This window comes from Varroa jacobsoni, unplaced genomic scaffold (assembly GCF_002532875.2).
Source record: "Varroa jacobsoni isolate VJ856 unplaced genomic scaffold, vjacob_1.0 scaffold_379, whole genome shotgun sequence".
In the NCBI taxonomy this organism is placed as follows: domain Eukaryota; kingdom Metazoa; phylum Arthropoda; class Arachnida; order Mesostigmata; family Varroidae; genus Varroa; species Varroa jacobsoni.
The window spans coordinates 148,880-173,419 of NW_019213281.1; the positions used below are offsets into that span (position 1 = coordinate 148,880).

At 44.9% G+C, this 24,540-nt stretch overlaps 1 protein-coding gene and 1 long non-coding RNA gene across 3 annotated transcripts in view; both read right to left on the reverse strand.

Annotated features, from left to right (window-relative positions):
- The window catches only part of LOC111259890 (cell adhesion molecule Dscam1), a 134,510-nt gene that overhangs the window by 83,381 nt on the left and 26,589 nt on the right, over nt 1–24,540 (reverse strand). The gene's annotated exons all lie outside the window — the stretch shown is intronic.
- LOC111259892 (uncharacterized) lies at nt 11,649–23,162 on the reverse strand. The gene is made up of 3 exons (XR_002679893.2): nt 22,981–23,162; nt 22,208–22,254; nt 11,649–11,852 (listed from the first exon to the last, which is right to left on the reverse strand). It is a non-coding gene; the product is annotated as an uncharacterized LOC111259892 (long non-coding RNA).

Genomic DNA, 24,540 nt, shown 5'->3' on the forward strand with positions numbered 1-24,540 from the left:
TTGCCACAGAAGAACAGCTGTCTTGAGCCAGAAGCATGTTTGAAATCAAAATTCCCTACTCAAAACTTCTTGAACCAAGATTCCAGCCATGTGAATCGACACAGCTGTCTCCCAAAAGATAGCAAGAATTTTAATAAAATAGTTAAGGACTTGATCGGGGCAGTATTTATGAGTTTGCCTTTGAAAAAAATAAAATGGATTAGCTGACAACACTAGTTTTATTTGAATCCCCACAGGATTTTTAATAAATGAAATCGTCTATGTGATACTTTACTCAGGAAACCCTCAGTCATAATATATAACAGTTTTTTTGAACGGCCAACGACAGCAATATCCGTCCTCTTATATATACTAGCATCTGCGAATGAATCATCAATTTTAATTGCTTGTTCTCAATTTGACAATCGCGTCACCCAGACTCAGCTTCGCTAATAACAATGTGTTATTGAAAACATGTTATTCTCCAGATCGAAATCAATGATGTTCGCTTTCACTACTGCTACTACTGGCAGTACCCACGATAAATTAAGCACCTAGCGATTTCTTCTCAGCCACACAATCTGTTGCGCGGAAACGATTTGCAATGTGAAACCAGCCGTTCGCTGTAAGGTAACTAGCGCTCCCTTCTATTTCATACGGCGACCCGGATCGGACGCCATGATTCGCTTCTCCGTCGCAAAAGTGCCTAACCCCAGGGGTAGTAGCAATATGAACTAGTCAGCCCTTTTGCTTTTGCCTCTTCCAAGCCTCATGTGTACCATGTCCGTCTCGCAAAGTCAGCTGAAATTGATTTTCCTCTTTTCACAGTTGGATTGGAAATGTATATCTTCGTTGTTCTTTCGTATCGGGGGGCAGAACTAGCCTGGGAGTAAGCCGCACAAGCTGTCGCCACGCGGTGCGGTAAGGCTTTTATCTCGAAAACGCCACGAGATCGCGAGCTAACAGCGGAACCGGGCGGGAAAAACCTGCCAACAATCAGTATCTCGATTCGCAATGCGTCGCATAATCCCCGCTTGGTCTAAATGCAACGTTTTTGTAAAGCAGAATCTCTCACTCGCGCTGCTGGAGCAGTGGTCTTAACAACAGTATTACATTGCACGTTTGCTTCGATTCCTTGTTTTTTGTTTTGTTTGTTCCTCACGTGAGACGAAACGAAAGTTAAAAACAACGCTGCCAACCTCTGACACTGGAAACCCAGTTTTGGCAGCAATACGTTTTCCTAGTATTTTCTTTATAATAAATTATGCATTTATGCTAAAAAAAAAATTCTATCTTTAGAACGAATAGACGTTACAAAATATTTCACTAAACACCATTTCTCCACGTTAGGCATTTGCACGGTTGCTCAGTGTTTTCCCGCCATCTTAATGTCGTTGAACTTTTGTTGTGCTTTATTAGCACAGCAGGCCTTTACTTTACGGGGACCCATACACCCCTGAGTCAAGCAGCTTCCTCGCAGTAGGAAGGGCCAGCCAATGACCGTGCTAATTTACGCTAATACGAAGACTTAGCGGAAATGGGAGCCTACGCTCCGCAGACGGAAGAACTGCACCCAAACACTTTTGCAAGTCAACTCGTTGAAGCATCTGGAACAATTGGATACATTAAAGACAACAGCAGGTGGGAGGAGAACTAAACAGAACGAAAAGGAAGCTGCGACACTGTACTTCCGATTTCACGGTCTTGCCTCGTACCACTGTACGTGCTTACTCAGAGCTTGAATGCGGTTAACTCTTACATCTCACACTTCCGGCCTTTTAGGCAGGTCGTACGCTTTGTATGTGGTGCCTTAAGTAACATTTTCCGCAGGTGAGGCATACCTAAGCTGCATATGGACTATATCGAGACCAAAGAGGTTTCCAATCTCGTAGCCGGAATACGAAATGCCACGAGCCCCTTGTTCTAAAAAAAAATGAAATATATGAAGCACACAGTTTATTATATAATAAAAAAAAATGACTGCCATTTAATTGCTCAACAATAAGAGACGCAGCAGTTGCACATTTATTATAGTCACATAAATCAACTGATTTGTTAGTTATCGACTTTTAATTACACGGTGCCTGAGTTATCTAGAAAACTGAAATTGGCATCAGCCGCAGAACGAAGCAAAACGCACAAAAAAATATATTGCGAATGTACAAGTTCGATGGTTTTTCAACGTCAGTTTTGAATAGCCTCTTCGTCTTATTGGGTATAACGTTCGAAGGCACAGCGGCCTTTGCCTCTCGTTTTGAAGCTAATATAATTACTAGCTTGATCACCCTCATGAGTTAATTATTGATGTCGATCGGATGCACTTGCCAGCTTTCGGTTTTCGAGATAAGCTTGCGCCCCGTTAGGCCTGACGTTTTTACGATAATATAAGCGTATGTGCACGCCGTCTTGATTGGCCTGAGACGGCCATTTGTTGGACAGATTTCATCTTCATCCTACTGACCTAAGGCGGTCATTCCGTCGAATTCGTGGATAGCGCTAGTTGTTGATACCGCTTGAAATTGTTTCTGAAGGCCTGCAGTTACGTTTCAGCCATACTCCATCGTTGTCATGTGACCAAAAAGATCTGTGTCAAGGACCTTAGAACACAACGGAAAACATTTCGTACAAAATAGTATATATTAACCGATTAGAGCAATCTAGAGCCCGAGCCTTCTAAGAAGACTGTTTGTTACCATTCACATTGATTATTTACTAGAATAGTAGTTTAACAACGGCTCTTTTTTCTCAGAACAATAGAAAAATCCGTGCGTTGAAGGCTTCTTCTCAGAGACTGCATATCTTTTGCATTTTAGCGATTAATACATCAACCTACGGTTACCAAAATTGTGTTTTGTCCTTTTACATAGGTGTAACCTAACACGATTTCAATGCATAGTCATTTCGGAACCTGCCCATATATTCATACGACCGTCGAATCAATAGAAATATATTGCAGCGTCTGCTTTGTGTCAGAGCTAAAACAGACGGTACTTGGCACGTGACTCTTGCCAGCTTCGCTTAGGGTATTGTGCGTTGTTTCCGTTTCTGAAACGTGCCGACCGCAAGTATTTCTGCCATCGTTTTTTCTATCTTTCTCTTTCTTCTTTCATTACAAACCAGTAATACAGCAATCGTCTGGGACGTAATTTTACTAAAGCAGTCGTCGTATATAAATATGTACAATACGTAGTGATATTAAGTGTCCTACCAATTTGCTGCAGCTTCGTCTTTCCTATTCCGTTGTTGCCAACATGTTGAAATGTTGTTCTTTCTATCTGCAGCGGGCGATGGGAGCAGCGAACAATCCCCGCTGACGTGGCATTGTCGACGGCATGGTCATCTTTCACCGCACCTTATCATCCTTTCTCGCTCGGCTTTTCCTGCCAATAGAAATCTCTGCTTTTTTTTCTCAACCTCTATGTTGCTCCTATATATATATAAGAGTAATGTTCACTTAGTGTCCGGATCTTCCTGTCAATGTTCCTATTCCTTTGAACTTTATTTTATTAAAATTTCCGCGGGGCCATATGGCTCGACAAGCCCATGCCTTCGTGTCCCTACGATATTCTCAGTCCAATAAGCACTCAATCATTGTTCGGAGCATCACGAACGGCGGTAAAAGGACCAGTAGCGTCATCAGAAGCAAAGCAATGTCGCGAGCCTAAGCGACGGTCACTTTTGCACAAAACAAACACAAATTGCGCGTGAAGCGCCGGCAGTGAACGGTTTTCCTTTTTCGTACGTACACACTCATGTCTATATATATATAAAGAAATTTACACAGAGCCACACAGGGACAAATATGAACGACCAGACGATGAGGTTGTTGTGCCGGTGCGCCATCTCTTGACCATGTGCGGGTAATCTGTAGAGACTGCAGATGGTCTAATAGCTATGGTCTCCTTGCGGCTCTTGCTGAGTCTCGGCGAAACCTTTTTCTTTGCCAACATGAACCCTACTAGGATGGCGGCCAACGGTGCGTTTCACGTCATTCGACACTTGTTGTCGACCGCTAGCCAGGCTTCTCTCCGAGGTTCATGGCGTCGGATTTCCTATCTACTCATTCTTTTGCTGCTTCTCGTCCAGTTGTTCGGTTTGTTGCTTCAGCCCACGTCTGCGCCCCCTAGCAGACCCGTGTGCCCTCTGCCTTCTTTTGTTCCGTTTTGCAATGATAGTGAAAAGGGGTATTGCCCCTTTGCCCTGCAGTTCCGGCTTTGTTCCTTCCGCAGCGGACCTCGGCCTTAGTTCTGAAACTCGTGGTGAGGCTGAGGTGCCCGCGCATTAAAATGTTACTTCAAAAGGTCCTATTGCTTCCAGTTCCAATGTATTGTCCCCCTGTCTCCTCGCTTGGGGCTGCTGCATTTGCGTTGCTTCGGCCCCGTATAAGCTCGTTTGATCAAGTCTGCACGAAGACCTCCGTAAGTCACAACCCCTTCGGTCCTCCGCTGCTTGTCCCTGAACAAGTCCCGTGTTGACCAGCACCCCGGCAGAGCGGCGCGGTTGAAAGAGACCATTGTATGCTCTGTCTAGACTGCTGACCGGCGTTAAGGCCTGCGTGGCCGCTATCCTTGCTTACCCATTCTCAAACTCTGCGATCCAACATGCTCTAGGCCTAGGGCAGTAAGTTGAAGCAGTTTAATTTCGGAAGATCGAGGCTGCCAGGGTGAACAAGTAAGCCACCAACTTGGCAGACCGCCGAACCGCCAAACCGTCAAGCGGCAAGCTCTCGTCAAGGCTTTTCTGCAGTTATGCGAATCATCGGGCCGTCAGAAGATGGCGGCAGTAGCACTGCTTCCCTCAGTCCATAAAGCTAGTGGCAGCAGCAGCCACCACTAGTGGCAATGCTGAAAAGGCCGAACTCGAAACCGGTGCAAGCACAGACAGACCACAAGGAAGTTCAACAAAACACTTGGCCAGACGGTACAATAGCAGTAAAACAGGGACAAGTTAGGAAGCATTGCTGGCTGAAGCAGGACAAGAGGGGCGGACGGAGAATGCGTGGCTAATGCTGAAGGGATAACCCGACGACCTAGTTGAAGAGGGAAGGACAAAACTTTGGAGAAACGAAAGACGATGCCGGGGGTTGAAGCAATGGGCTAAAGGCGCCTTTAGTAGCATGCTATCGCTTCTACCACTGCTGCCTCTTACAACAAGCGCCTTTCACGCTCGGTTTACGAAAGTTAAGTGACGTTCAGGGCTCTGACCAGACTAGGCCAAGCCCGGCGCTTGTAGAATTACCCTTACTACGCTTCACGTCAGCCATCAGCCGTTACTATCTTTTAATGTTGCAATAACTGACAGGACAGCTGATATCTCTGTTACGCAAAAAAAAACGCATGTGTACCCTCCGACGTAAAAGTATAATTTTTTAGGAGTTGATGGGAACATAATAATTTATTTAGGAAGTTGTAGAGTTTGTCGCTGTATTCTATTCACTATATTACTATACCAAATATTTCAATTCAAGTTTACAGCCCGTGTAAAAGAATGAGTTGGGGTTTTCCGTTAATATTAAGTTGAAGCCTACGTTCCGGCGGGGTTATATTGTGATACTGAGTCTAAAACAGGGGTTAATGCAGACATCGTACGTGATCGCGTGCCTTGGAACCCACTGGTGAGCAACATTAATCAATGAACCCATTATAAGCAATACATGATGCTTCTATCTGGCCTTAATGCTTCGCACGGTTAGAACAATCTGCCGAAGAGCACTAAGACAGGGCAAAATAGAAACAAACCAAACTGCCTTCATGATTCTCGTTCCATATCCATATGCGCCTTACGTAAAGCCTTAAATGTGACACAGTGTATATCTGTGAGCGACTGTATACGCTCTATTATAGCAGATCGATAGGAAGAGCTAAGCGCGCCTTTTTTCGATTGCAAACACACATGGTGCGCATGTCCACTGTGTCTACCCTGTAAAAGTCCCTTTTCTTAAGTGTAATATCTTCAATCTTTCATCATCTCCTAATAAGTGGATGGGAAGATATGTTTACCGTTGTATACCTCTGCATGCGCGTTTCTGTTCAAGCTGAGGATGTTGAAACCGGCCTAGCTCCCCGTTTAGAGTCGACACCGCTTCTTTCAATCCCTCTTGGTTTATTTTTGATGCTACTCGTCCTGTTCAGTACACATATAATACCGCTCATTCACAGGCGGCTACAATAGCGATTGCGACTGCGTCTGCAAGAGGCATTGATGAGCTTTCGCAGTCAGAGCAGTCGTATGCAGACTGCAACGTTAGTGCTGCAGAGCCCACTTTGCCATCGCCACTCGGCTCCCATCGGTACTGAAGTCGGAGCACAATGAGGCTGTGCTGTTTGACTGCGAGCCCCTGGCAGCAGGAGCCTCCATACCCGCAATAGTAGGCAGGCAGGCAAGCAAGCAAAGTGGTCCCAGTCAGTACGTCCCCGCAACAGCCATAGGCCCATAGCGATGTCGAGAAGGCCTGCAGCGGTGACAGTAATGGCGGTGGTTTTGGTAGCGGTGGTGTTATCGGAAAACTTTATCTTCTTCATTCCATTCTTGGCATTGCTACTGGCGGTCTGCGTTACGTTGTCAAAATCCTCTAGCTTCGCTGTGATCCATCCAATCTTCTGCCGCTGCGGTGGCACTTCGGCTCGCCACTCTGCTCCAATCACAGCTGATACGTATACCCCTTAACGCCCCAGCCTGTGAAATACCTCGTTCTTTTTCGGTTTGCTGATTGATCATCACGAGGGGTAGCTTGCGCAGTCTTTCTGTCTGACAAAATTCGAAAACGATGCGCCTACCCAACCACGTATTCATGGGCGCATAGTTGTACATATCCAAGACGAACTACCTCGAGTAACGTCCGTTGGGGCTGCGTCTGATATATTTGTCCTCGAACCAGTAAAGAATTATTACACGTGACGACCCTTCTCTGTGGTACTAAAGGGCTAATCGTCTCCAAAATGAAAGCCGACTACCTAACAAAGTGATTCCGTGGCGCTCGGAATAGAACAGAAATTTAAAATTGTAAGAGTAGAGATGACACAAGTTCAGCTTCTCTATATTTCTTTCTTCCGGTACCTGCAGTCGTCTCTAACTATGTAATACTTCTTTAGATGTATACTGTTCGAAAAAACAGGGAGTAATCTATGCGCAAATGGGGAGTTGAGGTTTATTTTGAGTTGCTATGCAATCCGTGAATATATATAAATATAATAATGTATATACCGTTAGAAAACAAACAACAATCAATTAGTAGCATACTGAGCAAATATATGCTTCGTATATGAGAGGCGCTTAACAGTGAATGACTTAATTCGTCTACAGTTACTAACCGATCTAAAAGCGTGGCACTTGCCTTTACCATCATTCAGCATTATTCTAGATGCTGCTTTTGAAGATATGACATATAATTTCATGTTCAAATATTCCTAAAAGCTATAGCATCGAAAAGCAGATCCGACTTTCTACTATCACTAACGTAAACCGTAAAAAAAATGTATCCAGGTAACGCACTTTACGTAGTAATACAACGAGTGCAAAAACACCAGGAATCACATTCAACGCAATTGAGTGATCATGACAAGACAATACGAGAACTCATTTCCATTTCCAGCCAATTATATGATAAAGGTCCCCAAATGTAAAGGAGATCCGCGACGGTCTTCAACTACTGTGCAAACAGCGGGAGACAGGCGGGAATGAAATGGGGAACCGAAGAAACTGAAGTGTGGGAGGAGTACCGAATTCCCGAGTGCGACAAGGGAAATGGGGATGGTGAGGTGGAGAGGGGTCGAGAAAGATGGGGAAAGGGCGGTCCAACAAAGGTAAGTAATGGAGGGGAAAAAGAGTTTCTATTGGGGCTGTTGGTACTGCTGCTTCTAGAAAGACGGAACATTGGCATACAGGAATCAGAGAGGTCGAAATTGCCTCCCATCAGATCCCATGGCCCGATGCGCTGTCTGCCGGCGCCGCGCTGTTGCCGCCTTATACCTTACTCAACAACACAACAGCTTCCTCTTCTGATGAAGAACCGAGGACGTGGTCAGCGGGTGATGACACTACGCCCCCTGCAAACAGAACATGTACTATCGTTTTCAGCGGCTGCATGGAGTTCGGTACGGAAGGGGCCGAATCGAGGGGAAACAAGCCCACAAAAAGATGTATCCAAAAGAGTTGTCCACCTTATATGTTGCATGATATGTATATCACTGATGCAGAAAAAGTGGCCGTAGTGCATATCAGTATTGACTAAAGCGTGTTTTTGTCTGAATGTAGTTAATGCTTAGCCCAAAGCTATAGCATTAACATTTTGAAACAGTAATATGAGGTCCGATCGTGGTGTCAATATCGAAATGTCAAAGGGCAAGTATGCATAAATTGATTTGCTGCAAGAAATAATAAACGTATATATATATATATATATTTGCGCTTTAGAACAAGTTGGCGCTTTGGAAGGGCAAATGCTATTTGCAGTTTGCACGGCGAAAGCCGTTTTCCACCCGAACAATCCGGCAAAATGTGTGTAGATGCTAAGTTTCCAAGTCACAAATAGTCTTTGCCTGCAGGTAATGATTCGAAAATCGTGTGCTCTTCAACAACACTACAATGGATCTCGTCAAAAAGACTTAATGTTTTTGGAAGTTTGTACTCCAGCATTTCTTTGCATTATCTAAGTGCCACTGTACTCTGAATAACAATTTTCTGAGCACTCACTCACGCACCATTGTGCAGGCCAAGGCCAAAAGTTGTACAGAAGAAACACGAACTCCATTTACGTTCGTGGTCCTATGTAATACATAAATACCGGTCTTCGCACTTCCTCCAACCGACAATCATTAAAAGCAGCTAAACTACGAATTTCTACCTGGATCCTCGAACACAGAGTATCATGTATGCCCAAAAGAGCACCGTCAGCTGTTGACTGGGATATCGAACACACTAGTGCTTGCTATAAAAGCAAACCCTTTTTCGTTATTATGATTAGCCTAATCGTCGATTTCACATATCCCGCTTCAGAACAATTTAATTCGTCAATCCTTCAGCATAACGCTGTGGGGCAAGTAGAAGACTGGTTCCGCTATCCTTGGTCGGCGGCCGTTATCCACTCAGACTCGAGTAACCTGAGCGTCGTCTGACTTCCGCATTTGACTATTTGCCATCAAAACGACCACACACACTTCGAAGTACTCATGCGCGACTCGCTTTACCTATAGGGAGGTTAAGACAGTTATCAAAAGAGGAGCTTGTCACAGACCCTACTCACAGCCGGAAGTCAATTAGCGAAGGATAATCGAGCATCGTCGCATCCGAAACGCACCCCATACCCAACAGTTCACCACGGCGACGACAAGGAACTTGCCAAATAATGAAAACGTCAGCGCTCTGCCTTCTGCCTGCTGAATGACGGCTGGCAACAATGAGCAACAGTACGAGCTCTGGGTATACGAGACAAGCGGACAGAGAAGACTAAGGACACCGTCAGCTAGAAAACAAAGGTGGCAATATAAATGATACTTCGAGTATATCGATCAGATCTGATAACAACGTTGGGAACTAGACGTATCGTATTTTGTCAGTTGTTATTATGACAGCATTTGATGATCGACTGGGTATCAACATCAAACGTCTTAGATATGTAATGTAAATAATGGTATTATAGATGGTTTAATAGGCAACAATAGTATTTCTAATATTAACAACAACAGGCTATTACTAAGTTGTTCATCGTTTGCGATGTTGGTTGATACTGCCTATGCTGATGTGAACTAGACCAGTGCATTTCCATGCTGGTTTAATTTATTACTCTGTATCTACGACCTTTAGATGTCGATGATTCTCTAATCGTTGTTATACACCCTCTATCAGACTAAGCTTGCGCAATATGGAATCTGATTTTAATGAAAGGACAGTGCTCTTTACGATCTGCTACTTTTTGACATTCCTCTTTATAGAAAAATCAAGTGTCTCGCAAAGACAAATATATATATATATATATATATATATATATATATAAGCGTCTGTGAGAAATCGTGCTGTAGACATTTTATACGCATCCGCATCTGCCCACCGTACAAACTGACCCATGTTTTTGATTTGAGAACAACTCCACACACAAACGTGCGGCCATGTTTGCACGCACAGAGAGAAAAGGATGCCTATTCGTTTGAAGTGTAGAAGAAGGTTACAACGGAGCATCAAGCCAACATCGTGGGACCATAACGAAGATCACAACGACATATGGAATATGAATTACATCGTGGAGAACAGCTCGGATCGTCGTCGTTGTCGTAGGCTGACCGTTCTTGACGATGGTAGTAACAACAGAAGCTTCGTGTACTGAATGAGAACAAGCTAGTTCTGAGACACAGAAATAAAGTGTGATCAGAGCATGAAAAAAGAACAGACTCGGGAGATTTGGGCGAGCTGAGATTTAATGGATAAGGACGCAAACGACTGCTGCTAATTCGGACGGAAGCTGCAGGACAGGGAAGAAGCCAGAGCAGAAATGTGGCGATGCCGGCGGCAACGTGTGTGTGGATACACTCGTGTCGGTGAAGCCGTACATGATTCACTTATCTATCTTTACCTCTGGATGTAGTCTCTGAATTTACCCCTCTTCCGGTCGGCGTCGTCTAGAATCGTGACGTTTGTCAACCGCTTGTCCATTGCTGGGCCCACTAGTTAGATAACGAATACCATTGGCATTATTATTATTACTAGCGGCAGCATAGTTGGCGAGAGAGGCGACACAAAATCTACGACGACTAAACATTACCCCTATATTAATGAATGAAACAAAGTGAGGGTAATAGGAAATCATGCTTGAGCGTTTTTGACGATTGACTTACATCTCCGTGTAATTCACTGGTACATGTGGATCTTATGTATCCTATAGCTGAAACAGTCACTGAAGCGTAACGTGGATGAGTACGTGAAAAGTCTCTGTAAAATAGAGATAGGTAAATTTATATGCTACGACACACGATTCTGAAGGCAAAAATTAGCACGAAAGGATTTGGTTTAGAGCCTCAAATACGAAAACTCTACATAGTAGTTGTGTCAGTAGCGGACGCCGCCGGGCTTAAGCTGTTGACCTGGCAATCGCAGGTGCAAACACATGAACTATACAATATGGAAAACACTCTCCCTGAAAGATGCGTGTATGCTCTATTTGCAAAAGTAATTGAAACCATTGGTTTGTCAGTGACATCTCAATATCACCAGTTTCCTGCATAGAATATCAAATACTCGTCAATGAACAGAGACGTACAAAAGATGCACAACCAGCACTAACTAAAGGATCTAATTAGGTTTTGAACTAGTGGATGTGCCCCCGTACCCCAGTATACAACCGTGTGGGGCCATGCACCTGCGAGCTTATCGACGCGCAGCATTTCTGCTTGCGAGAGTTGCAGCGATGAGGCACTCACACTGAGTGCATCGCAGACGGCTCGACAAGTGCTGCCAACGTGCTCTGCTCCTTCACTATTAGCCCAAGCTGAATGGCGGCGGCGAGACGACTGTGGGCAGTACGCAGAATGTCGGGAAGAATACGTCCAGGGACAGAGAGGAGAGAAGGACAGGCTGACGGAAAATCCGATTTGCGGAACATCCTGCTACTGAACATGGACCGCTGTCCGGAAAAGAAAATTATCATTTGAATTCAAAGCGTATATTTATTCTTGTCGTATTATTGTAATGCGCAAAGGTGGCAGAAAAGACGTAGGTGCTATCTTCTTGGCTATCCTTACCATGTGTGGGTGTAGTGAACCTGCCGTATATATATAATTCACTATTCATCTCCAGTCAGATTGGGTCACCTACAATAACAACGACGTACATTCTGAGTGTTGTCCACCATGACACAGGAGTTATAGCCGTTAGCTTGTGACTGTCTGTTATCAAAGAAAACACACATAACCAGCAGCAATATGCGCACGATTAACAGAGACATTTACACGGTATATAAATTATTGCTGTTACCGAACATAGCGTGCATTGTATGCCACTTAGGTTGCACAAATGATTTTGGTCACTGTTTAATCAGGTTCTATATGAGTAAGATCTACCTAAGTATAGGGGTGTGGCGGGCGCGCAAGACCGCTCCCGCAGAGGCATTATTCGTAATTTTTCTCAAGGCGCTGTTATTATCGGGCGGCCGTATGCTTCGGTTCGGACCGGCATCTCCAGACCTCCCTCAATCTGAAATCTCCTATTCATAGTACAGTAGTAGAAATGATTCAGAAAAAGAGAATAGCCACTGTTTGTCCCGGATGTATCTGGCCTGTAATGTACATACGATTTGGTCTGTGTACAATACGAGATTCACAGACTTAACCTTCTATTCCTTTTCTCATACATACATTGTGTATACGCAGTATTTATCCATGTATAGAGGTCAGCAATCCCGTATTAGCAGTAGTTGAAGTTAATTCAGTACGTTTCGTATGCGTACCGCTGCATGCTTGTTTGCCTGTAGTTTTGCAAACTCTGCCAACCGGGCAAAATGATCGTGTTCCTTTTAGTTTATCCACCTTTAACGTTTTCTTCGCCCTCGTACTTTCTTTTACATTATTCTTTCGACGCTTCAACATCTGTTTAGCAGGATCTTTTTCTGCCGCAACCAATACGGTCGATACGTTTCATAGTTGAACTATTTTTTGGGCATCTGCGCTGTCGCGCCATTTGTGAAGGTCAGCTAAATGTATCAAGTGCACAGCCAGGACGCGCATGTGCCAGACGCCACGGCTGCAGGGGTGACCGCGTGAGCGGATCCGACCATGCCGTTTATTTACATATACGCACTCTCCCGTTTCGGCCTCTCATCTCCCCCTTCTCTCTTTCATTGGCTTGCTCACAGTTGTTTTTCCTTCGTTATCTTTTTCTATAGGCAGTTACGGGAGCCTGTCCGCCCGCCCGGCCGTCCGCCTGCCCAACCGGACCGCCTGTAACCTACTTGCTTACAAGTACCTTCCGTTTCGTCTTTCGCCCTTACTCGTCTGCCCGCCTGCCTGTTCCGTTCGATCGATGTACGTAAGTGACTTGTCAATATTACGGCCGGCTCGTCCGCCTCCGGAAGTCGCAGGCTTATGGGATCCATCCGCTTCAACGTAGCAGAAAAACTAGGCGATCGAACGGTCAAGCTGGGTCTGAAACGGACGGAGCGCACATACCGAAAGGGAATGGCCGCCATCGGCATCAGAGGAACCGCCGCTACTATCTCTAGGATAGCAAGGGACAAAGGGCAGACTACACCTTGACCGCTCACTATTCCTTGGCAGACGTTTTCAAACAGACAGGTGCTCGCCTCTTGGCTCTCGCAGCTCGAACTTCCTTTACCCAACGTTGCCCATATGCTTGCCTTGCTTCAGCCCTGCCTGTATACGTATACTTTCTGGGCGCACATGGCTGTGTGACCATGTGTACGGTGTATGTGTCCATTCTGCTGCTGCCGCCGCTCGCTCAACTTATTGTTATTCATATATTTCATCGTATCCTTGGTTCCCCTTTTTGTTCCTACAAACGTCCTTCATTTTCCAAAAGTCCCAAGTCCAGACCTACAACAGACTAAGGCCGTACGGAGCGAGATCGAATAAACGGATTCGGGGGTTCGGCTTACCATTCCCTACCGTCCGATCCGGCCAGGGGTAGAGCTGAATACCGGCAGTGGGCTACTATTGCTGCTGCTCGAGGTTTATAATGGATCGAACCTTAATGTATCGTCGCGCTATTCGTCTATATGCTTCGCTGCGCCTGCATTGCACGCCAGTACACCTGAGTTCATACTTGCGTTAGGTGTAGGCCTACCATCGGCTGTCTGGTCTAGCGAGCGCGATTCTTAAATGACCGCTACCAGACGAAATATAAAAGTGGGCCTACACTGAAGAGGAATGTCTAGAGCTAGTAGGAGAAGATCTAAGATTTCTGTTTTTTGGGAGAAGCGACTGCTCGGAAAAGCTTTCGTAGAAGGAGTCAAATTTTAAAGAGAGATAAGCTTTCATGCTCGATGCTCCTCTGAAGTGGGAGATGCTTAGGAATGGATGCGTGTTGCCCCTTATAGACGCGTTTGCAGTAACGGTCTTCATCATCGGAGCGGACGAATACGTACACGTTCATGGCGATCACGTGTACTGCGGTAATAGTTGTGTGTGATTTGGGTAATGAGTTACATCGAATCAAACGTCAAAGTAACAGTTAAACTATAGATCACTCTAAACGCTCTAAAAAGCGCCTATTTTTCTGTGGACTGATGTCTTTCTGTTAGCGTGTGTAAACGTTGAGGCATAGATCGATCCTTCTAAAATCGGCTTGTATATAGGTAATCCAGACGGAGCAAGCAACTCGATGGAAGTCGTTGCTATCCATATACGGGCCCACAGTTTTTTCAGTCGAGCAGATCAGTTGCGGCTGATACGGTCAATATCGGTATCTTCAATTGAGACGCACTTATGTTGGACTCGAACTCAGCGAGAATCGAAGTAAGAACAAGCGCCTTAGCCTAGAAAAGATACGGTAGATTCAGTCCGCCCGCCGATGCATCAGCGACAAGTAATTTTAAACAATACACCTTAGGTTATGTGTATGGAGCTACTAGTTGATCACGGTTCATTTTCGAAGTCATAAATACAAACACGCAAATTATTTAGCATTATGATATGGTGCAGGTCGATTTAGGCGACACCTAGAACCAGACTTATAGGCCGCTAAGACCAGGCAGAGCTGGATTTACCTCATATGTATTTGTCCGTTCAACCATAGAAGCTATGGATGGAATTTGCTTGTAATGGCTGCCCTATCGTTGTGCAATGCTATATTGTGTTATGACGGTCTTGTCGCCGTTGGAACCGCCGCTGTCGATTGAGCACGTGAAAGTCCCAATATCGTGACAACTCATACAGTATGTAACGGGCAGCTACTTATGCACACAGTTACCTAAAAGAATTGACGAATGCATGTATCACCAGTAACATGCCAATACTCAAAAGTGAAATGACAAAGAGAGTTTGTTTGCAGGAATAGGTTCGAATTAACCTAACTGAATTTATGAGAGCAACAGTCGCCAATGACCCCCTTTTTGTATTCATTTTTAATACCAGGTATTTCTTATTGGAAAAAATTAAGGGGTTTGCATTACCATATCTTCCCTCCACGTTTTGACTGTTTTTCTGTTCAACGGCAATACAGCAACTGATATTTACGTCCGCCACCCGCAGCAAGAGCCCTTGGTAACACAACTAGCTGTGAAGAACTTTGGCCACTTAGCTCCTTCCGTTTAAAGAGTTCTCCTGTTTACAGGGTTTGATAAATCCTTTGCTTGCCTTGTAGCATCCATCATGCTCCATGTGCATTTGATGAGGGCTTGGGGCAGCCTAAATGTGATATGACTGTATATACAGGTTGCTGTCAACACATTGATTATAGTTCAGCTAAATTACAGGCAATCATGGAATTGGGGTCACGCGATTTAAGGCGTACCATCAGGTTATTGTCCGTACCGCGATACACCATAATGTCACAGTCATGGTTTATATAAAAGTAGGATTGGTCAAAGGTAGATCAAAACTGTACATATGGGCTACATCCATACGCTTAAATCATTTAATATTTGAAAAGCCAAGGTAGATACATGCATATGCTTAGTTGGAATTCTTAGATTGTCTTTTATGGAGTCAAACATTAGTTTTTACAAAAATCGAGAATAAAAATCGCTATATGCAAGCAACGCTGCTAAAGACGCGTCTTAATAATGAGAAGAAGTTTGGCTTTTTATTAATCGCTCAAGACTTTCCGTAAAAAATGCAATAATTTCTATTTAATTAGTTCGATAGTCCCCATATACAACAGAATTAATGCATGCTATTGTCAAACTCCATTAATAAATGCTATGTCTTTTCTAACAGACCGCTCTCAATCTACACAGTAGCCAAAGACCTAAAGAGAAAACGTGCAGCACGGCCAAGAAAGATCCAAACGACGACAGGACAATCGAGTGGCTGTCGGTCTTCCGATATCCGGAAGTAGATGCCTTGCGAAGGCCGCTTCCTGGACATAAATGCAAAGTAAGGCTAGTGCAAAAGTTACGGCCAGAGACCGTTGGGAATTGCAGAATTATAGGCACTATGGGGAATTGCAACCGGACATAAGGGCCTATCAGTGGACTGTCGACTGAAGTCCTCCGGCCAAGTCGCTCGTGCAACGTCCCTGTACTAGCGCGAAATTCGTACGCAGATCCAAACCATTGCGGCTTCACGGAAGATCTGAAAGGGAAGATAAATTCACGTTTTCTTCTTTCATGTAAATTCAACAACAATTCAAAAAGCAGCTTGGTACGAAAATGTGATATACGTATTGCAGAACAGTTGCCAAGTTATTAAAACTGCCCGCATAGGTTCGATAGGCAAGATGCCGTCAGTAGATTATGATAATAGGACTCTCTGTTTTGCAACGCGATGTTATATGAAGACATATGCCACATCTTAAACTGTTCATGTAGCTATCGGAAGAGTAGGATCTGAGTTCTAGTTTACACAATCCGTCAACATTTTATTGTCTACTTTTCTACAGATCACATAATTCTCAGATAAATTCAAAACGATTATATCACGGGGGACACTGCGCTACGACCAGAAAAAACATTGCTAGCTGTTTCAAATTGACGAGCGTACAAAAGTCTCGATATTACTAGGTCTTTATACATTTACATACAGGGCTCAGATCTCCTCTGAACAAAGTACCGCAAACACCTATACGCCTTAGCAGTAGATTTCGTCCTGTCTGCGTAAAAGAGATGCCACAGTCGCAAAAGCGACCGTCGCGTCATCTAATATTTATGCTGAAATGGTGGCGTCGTATGAAACGCAATCCTCAAAATCAGTATTAACATCTCGTTTCGTAAACATTCTGAAACACTGTCAACTGTTTGCCATACCATTTCTGCAATACGCCTGTAAATCACCAGGACATGCGTTATACGCTACCCCATTATCCACAGCTTCTCTGAGATTACAAACATGCGTTTAAAAGCATTACTTAAATGCGACTTTTGTTGGACGTACGCTGCCATTGAGCGTAGATTCGGATGCTCAATACGTGTGCTTCACACATCTCTGCCGCAATTTTCGGAATAAACGTAGTTACCCCCCAAAAACAACGATGATTTTGGGAACCCTTAGCTACAAAGAACCATGAACTGTATAAAGCGCAGCATTATCGCTTGCTTATGAATGAAACTTATACGTGAACAATATGTCTTAGCAAATCGAGTTTCGCTATTGTTCTACAATATTGCATAAGTAACAGTACGTAAGGACAAACGTGCTGTTCGAATATATGCATATCATAAGCATTCGCGATAGGAAGTAGCTGCAAAATTTCGACCATCGGAAAAACCCACTAGTTCTGACTACATTTCCTGTTTTGTCCTGGCACTTATCTTCGTTGTCTTTCCAGATATGCGGCAGTTGCACCGTGTTCGCGTTCGTACTCGACGAGGGTACAACGGATGTAACGTTGCCTTCTAACTCAACTTGCTGTTGCACGTCGCTAGCTAGTTCATCTGCGTGTATCATTTTTGCCCTGCTTTTCCATCGTCAGCTGCTTACGTCGCGCAACAGAACACGGAGATCTTGCTATCGTCGTTTATCTCGCTGCCTTGTTATATGTGCATAGCCGTATGAGTTCAATTTGACTTAGTGGACGCTCTGCGTAACAACCACTAAGACAGACTCTGCTGTTGATGCGGCCGCCACTATCGCGGACGTCACCGGTGCCGTTGCCGTGGGCACAAGGGGGCAGAAAAAGACATTGCTTGATCCGTACTCCACTCACTCGGTTTTGCCTCTGTTGCCCTGCTGTTTCGCTTCCTGATCTTGTTCGTAACAGCATCGTGTGGGAAAATGACGTACGTCCTTCGTCTTCCTCCGAGAACAACCACGCTGCGCCCGCCTCCGCCTCTGCAGCTCCAGCTACCACAGCCGCTACTGCTGCTTTAGCTGTCGAGCCCACTACGGAGCCGGTTTTTGTTTTGAGCAGGCCGACTTGTCTGTCGCTTTTTCCGTAAAGATAGTTAGAAGGCGGAGCAGAAGGCGAAAAACTTTTACAAGAGGAGTGCATTACTGAATGGTGAATTGGACGGTATCGCTGCCGTTCGAGCTGGAATGATGCCCGTTGGCAAGAAGGATACGAACATAAGAAGGGTAAGAGTGTTTCTACATGAGGTAGGTGACAGATTACAGTCCGAGAGTTGCTCCATAATGTAAACAAAGATAAAGGTCGCATGCACCTCATTTCAAGCAGAACAATATTCCTTTGATTGCATGATTTGCCGCCTGAATTAAAACTGATACCTCTGTAATTTACAGTTAGATTAGTCTTCATCATCCGTAGACCGTTCGAAAAAACAGCTGTATTGAAAAATTTCAATTGTGCTATTGTTTCTGTTCGTGCTAAGGGTTGCATGATTTGAATACGTGAGGTTTGTTGAAATGTGGCAGAAGTCCAAAAAAGAAAACAATGTGGCAAACCTTGCAGATGTGGCTCTCTTACTAAACTCGCTGGCTCGCTCGCATAGATATATTACAAAATAGATTGTAGCTTCGTGTTGCATTGCATTGAATTAGACGCAAGCTAGCCAGAGTTCAGATGCATACCGTGAGTTCAGGGTAGTGGGAAGCCAAGCACAGTCTGGAAAAGCTGGGAACGCCAGGACTCGCAGCAAAGACACTCCGGGAGTAAGGGTTTGAGAGTCATCGTGGGAAACGCCAACATCGGCTGAAAGCAGCTTCGCTCCCATGAAGGCCCAACAGGCTGACAAGGCCGAACTTGGGCCAGTGGCATATGCAGCCGCAGAGCAGCAAAAAGAAAAGGAAATCCGCTGCTATTAATCTTTCACTGATAGTTTCGACCATCCCTCTCTGGAGTCGTCTGGAAACCCCTATCCATTAAAAAAAAAGCGCTACATACTACTTTCTTACTACCGGTTATCCAAGGTGGATATAAACGTGGAAACAAAGCGGGTGCAGCGATAGCGGCGACATTTCTTAAACCATCCCTTAGCGTAAAGCCCATAACTGTCCCTAGGCTCCTACGCTCATCGCCCCTCTCCGAACTCAAGCTTCTTCTAGACTCTCAGCTCTTGGTGCTGCCTCATTGTTCAGCTAACAAACAGAGTCTTCTTTTCAGCCAAAGAATGAGCAGCATCTTCAATGACGTACAGCTACAACAACGGTTTCCAGTAAGGTCGGACGCGGTCATGCGATGCTGCATTTAATGCCGGCCACCTTTACATACCACAAGGGGGCTAACTGAGTTAGCTGCGAGAATATTGTTGCGCCTCTACAAAGGTATCAGAAACATGAAGATCAGCAGAACAACCAGTGCAGTGCTGTTCACTTTAGAGTACAGCTGAGTTCGTTTACCTTTCCCACGTCTCCTCCGGTTACCCCAAATTCTGAGTAATTTGGCATAAAAAGCTGCTAGTGCCGATATTAAGTTGAGCTAAGACTACATTCTGCCGATGGAAGAGCAACTGTAGACTTAGTACAAACGCTCACTCACATTTGAAGACCGTAGAGGTTTATTGAAGGATAGCAGTGAGAGAGGGGGGGGGGGGGGCGAAGGGGTGTTGGTTACCGATCTTCGTAACTCAAACGGGAAAGAAAAGCTAGGGAAGAGTAAAAGTTTCAAATAGCCGCAGTCTTTTGGCCTTGTATTAAGATCAGCTGGTTTTGGCAAAGTGAACATTTCATTTATTGTTTTTGTGCTGATAATGCGATCAAGCGCTTTTCATGGGTATACATACGCATTCGATGGCCTGTTTGAGAAACATCAACTTAAAAGATATGTTACGTCGATGAACGATGAAGTAGGTGCAAAACAGGGCTACCAATTACTTGAAACTTTGTTAACTGCGTAGGGTGGGCTGTACGTGCACTGAAATTCAACGCGCTTGTAGCGGCGATGCAGTCCAGCCTAAATAGGGCTTAAGGCAGCTTAAACTATCTTGAGCTATCTGCAAGAGATATACTGTCAGTGACCCAAAGTCTTGTTTTGATTGGCTTGGGAAAAGAGAAGGATATTTCAAATTAAATTCACAAGATCTTTATCCTTGTGTGCGGGACTGGGTTTGCTTGTCATTGTCATAGCAGTAAACTTTTCTAATTCGCCTTCTTTTTCTGTCGACGGGGACAGAGCAAGCAGCGCTTTGCTCGATTTTACCTAGATACTTTTCGGGTCGCCGTGGGCTTTGGAGATTCGCTTTGAACAAAAAGAAACGACTTGTTTGGTTGCCTGACTGACTCACTATCTTACTCGCTAGGAGCCTGCACCCAAGAAACGAGCAGCTTTCGTCCCTGTCGCCTGATTTGTGGAAATCTCTGTCTGAAAATCTTTTGCTTCCTCGAGAGGTCGAGGGAAGGTAGAAACCCAAAGCAAGTACGAAAAGATTTCTTCGCATCCACCCCAATCCACGTAAGCAGCATAAAAGCGAAAGCTGGGGGATACGAGGTGAGCACACAGTCGACGAACGATAAAATGCCAGGCTGGAAATGCAAATCTATAACAGGGACCACAGGGAGTTGCGAGAAAAAGCTGTACGACGGTAAAAGCATAAAAAATCACTACAACGGCGCTGTATTTGTCGGTGGCTAGGCGGTGTCGATCGACAACGAACCGGAACGTCTAACCTATTGAGACGTCCAGAGCCGAGAGCGTTTACTAGCGGCAACAGCAGCAACAGCAGCAACATCGCGTAAGAGACTATGAACTTGATGTAGAAGATGACGGCAATGTCCCGTATGCTCATATTAGCAAATGCCCTACTATTCGCTCCTCTCGATGACTAACCCAGAGCAGCGCCATACTACATGGCAATTTTATCGAGCGTAGGACATGCGATTTTGTGACTAGCTATGACACCGGTCTGCTGGACATGGGGCCGCGGAATGATGAAACCTGGCTTGACTTCTTTTGAACCAGCTGTCAGAGGCCGAAGCCAAAAGAAAGCGATCAGGGTTCTTGCTACTCCCCTCAGCCTTTGCTGTTGCTTTAAGCAAGTAAACGAAACCTTACGTAGAAACCTAGAACAGGGAGAGAAACGTGTTGTCGGCTCTGTCACCTACTTATCAGCCCTTCTCGCTACGGGCTCACTAGCGCGATCTCTCTTTGTCGAATATCGCGAACTCTATCGCGCATTGCAATCTGATATGACACACATGTATTGGTTTCGATTACTTCCCTACCCGTCTTGTTCTTATGGTATGGATATATGGTATAAAAATATCGCCGTTTTACGACTGCAGTGGATAAGAGCGTAAATAACGGACACGACTGCGGTAAGTGAAGAAGCGGTCGTCGTGGGCTCAGTGTAATTTCCAATGTGCGATTTGCCTATTTGCAAATTGGGTGTTGCAGTTGCGAGGTCTGCTACGCCGCTGTAAGGCAATGCCTACTTCGACTTTTGGATCAGGGCGCGAGCGCGTGTTTTGACGCAGTAATGCTGCTTTATCCTAACATTTCTCACTCGTTCTCTTCCATGACCCCCTGCAGTCCGACTGAGAATGTTACAAGGGAGCTACTACCCCCATCGTCCTATTTGCATCCCCACTTCCTCAACTGCTATCCCCAGATCTCCCCGGGAAATATCACACCCCTTTCTTCTCCGCCAGCAGCAGCATTCATCCATCTATCCATTCCACGCGTTGTTGCGGACCGATTATCTTCTATACCGTCGCCCTCCGTTGGACTGCCAGTAAAGGGCTTTGTATGCATACCACTACCGTCATGAAGGCGCCATCAGCCGCCGTCGACCTCGGCGCCGGCCATGGCCAGCACCGGGTTCAGTTGGGCCGGTCGACTATTCAGGCACTAAGCTAGAACGGGACGGGCGTCCATGAGCCAAAAGATCGTTCCGAGAGAAAACGTTTCGAACTGAAGTAGCTGCGGGCGCTGGACCGGTGCCAATAGCAGCTCTGCCCAGAGCAGCAGTCCACCGGAGGCTTGCCAACAGCGTGTGATCCTCTTGGCTTATGGTGCTGTTTCTCAACGCTTGATTTGTCCTGGCACTTGCACGTCATGGGCACGCTGCTATCCACCCCCTTCACTTGATGGGCTGGAGAGTACATATAAATAACCAAGCAAAGTGGTGATCCTACGGACCGACCTATGCTAGCTCGGATATCTACAATAAGCCTAAGGACATTTTTGGGTAGAAAAGTCAGGTGCGAGGAGCTGGGCAATAAAGGCCAATTCTCACCCAAAGATGACGACTACTCGATAGTGGGAATGCGATGTGGCACTTACCTGTAATAACGAAAAATTGATACGTGTAGGGCAATTTTAAACGAATATTAGGTTCTGTATACACACGAATACGCATCAGCTAATAAAAAGGTTAATAGAATGTGTTAAATTATTTTAAACATTTACTATCGATCACGACTTTTATATAGGTTATTTTGAACCAAGAACCGAGGTCGAGAATATTAAATAGTCAAATGCTCGTAATGCTAAATCCTGCATGTCGTGTCGGTTGAACTCGATTTTATGCAACGTCACACGGCCTTAGGTGGAATTATTCCACCCATTAGACAGAACTGTATGTTTCTTCTAGCGCTTCTGCAACTGCATAGAATAATTTAACAAATCCATTGAAGAAACTATGCTTCCACACTCTTACTATCTCATAATTATAAAAATCTAATTTTGCACAAGATCGTACGTATATATTTGAGCAACCAGGTGGGATACATCAACATGAAGCTAGAGCTTTCTACCGCCACTGTTGATACTATGGCCTGATGCGAGGTGGTCACTTGTATTTTTTTACTTGATCTTCACACCCACGTTCAGGTTGTGTCGTGCTGAAAACGTTTGATTTAGCGATTACGAAACCAAAGCAGACGGAACTTACGCACCCTTTATCAACACCCGCAAACAGACAACTACAACGCCAATACGACCACCAATGAAACAAGCAGAAGCGCTATCTGAAAGAGCTTATGCTGATGAAAACATATGAATACTTACGAGTACTCAGGCACTAAACGTCAGCCGTCGCACGCAGCCGCCCCCTTGGAACGTCCCTCCGCCTCCGACGCTGTCCCCCCTTCACATCAATGCCAAAAGTATTTTGGATGCATGCTTTACACGCAGCTAACGTCCTGTTTTTTCTCGGTGTGCGCAGGGACATCACGTAACAGACGCCCACTTTATCCTCTGTTTATATCCCTTCTTTCGTGATTCCGTTGTAGCTGCATTTGTGCCCTCTGTGTCTATCACTACTATTACGACGGTGGCGGGTACGGTGTGAGGGCGGCGGCGGCCGCCTCTTCCATCTCTGTCGCCTCCTTTACAGCAATCACATTGTCTCTACGTTCATGGCTATGCCACTGGCTATACGCTACGTGCCGTGGCAAAGATCTGCATTCGCACACGTCTCTCGTGTCACATGACGAACCTCTCAAAGGGGGCGTCGCTTTCAAAGGGTCCGTGGTAGGACGAAAGGCCGCATCGTTAGGCTGTATACATATATATATCTATATATAAATGGGGTAAGGTGCGCAGTATTACCTATTATGTTTAGTGGTTTCTGAAGGCAGAAACTTCATTGATATCCTTTTCCTATGACCTAGTACTCGTTATAATGAGTCAAAAGGAGAGCAAATCAAAGAACGCGACTTGATCTAGCGTGTTATAGAGCCTTTAAAGCGTTGCAGATACCCCTTGCCAATACAGCAAGATCTTTTGGTTTGAGAGTTCTCATGGAGATACCTGTCGTAAAGATTCTCACCTATTTCAAAGTTTCCACCTCTCCACTACACCCAACACGGACTTGCTGAACGCGGATGTTATGCGCCCGTATGAGCTTTTGGTCACGAGCGTGGATCACAGAATTGACCTCTGCATCGTATATTCTACCTTACGACCGCGAACAAATTGGCCCGCCATAATGGCGGCTATGGTTATAGAAGGAAATGACCTATCTAGCTTGTTTAAATAGCTCGCGCTAAACTTTAAACCATTGATGCTAATCGCTATGGTTTTATGTCATGTTCAAGAATAGATTATATATCTACGGTGGCCTATTTACTGACAACGTTAACGACGTGAGCAAATGGGCATATTTAGCCAAGACCCTCTATGCTATGCCTGTTCCTTAAGCTGTACGATATTATACTTCTTGAGAGAAGCTTATGCCGGTTGCAAAGACGTTCGTTTTCTCTAACAAAAAATTGTAAAAGGCCTTTTACCAGCTTACCTTGGACCTTTTGTATTTAGTAATTATACTAGTAATAATAATATATCGGTAACATATAAATCCGTCGAAGCAGTTGGATTATACGTACTCGTATGCTGAGTTAGTGTTCAGACTTCACGAGGGTTACGTCCAAAATACGCTCCGCATTCAAATGCCAATACACTTGAAAATGATATGTCAGACGTTATAGCTAATTAACTTTTCGCTGCGAGAAGCAGAAACGTCTGGGTTAGCTGGAGTCCTTCACCTTCACTCGCGAATTGAATTCAGCCATTGAAAACTAGCTCTGCATTCTAACCTTCTGACTTTGTTTTTATCAACAATAATAG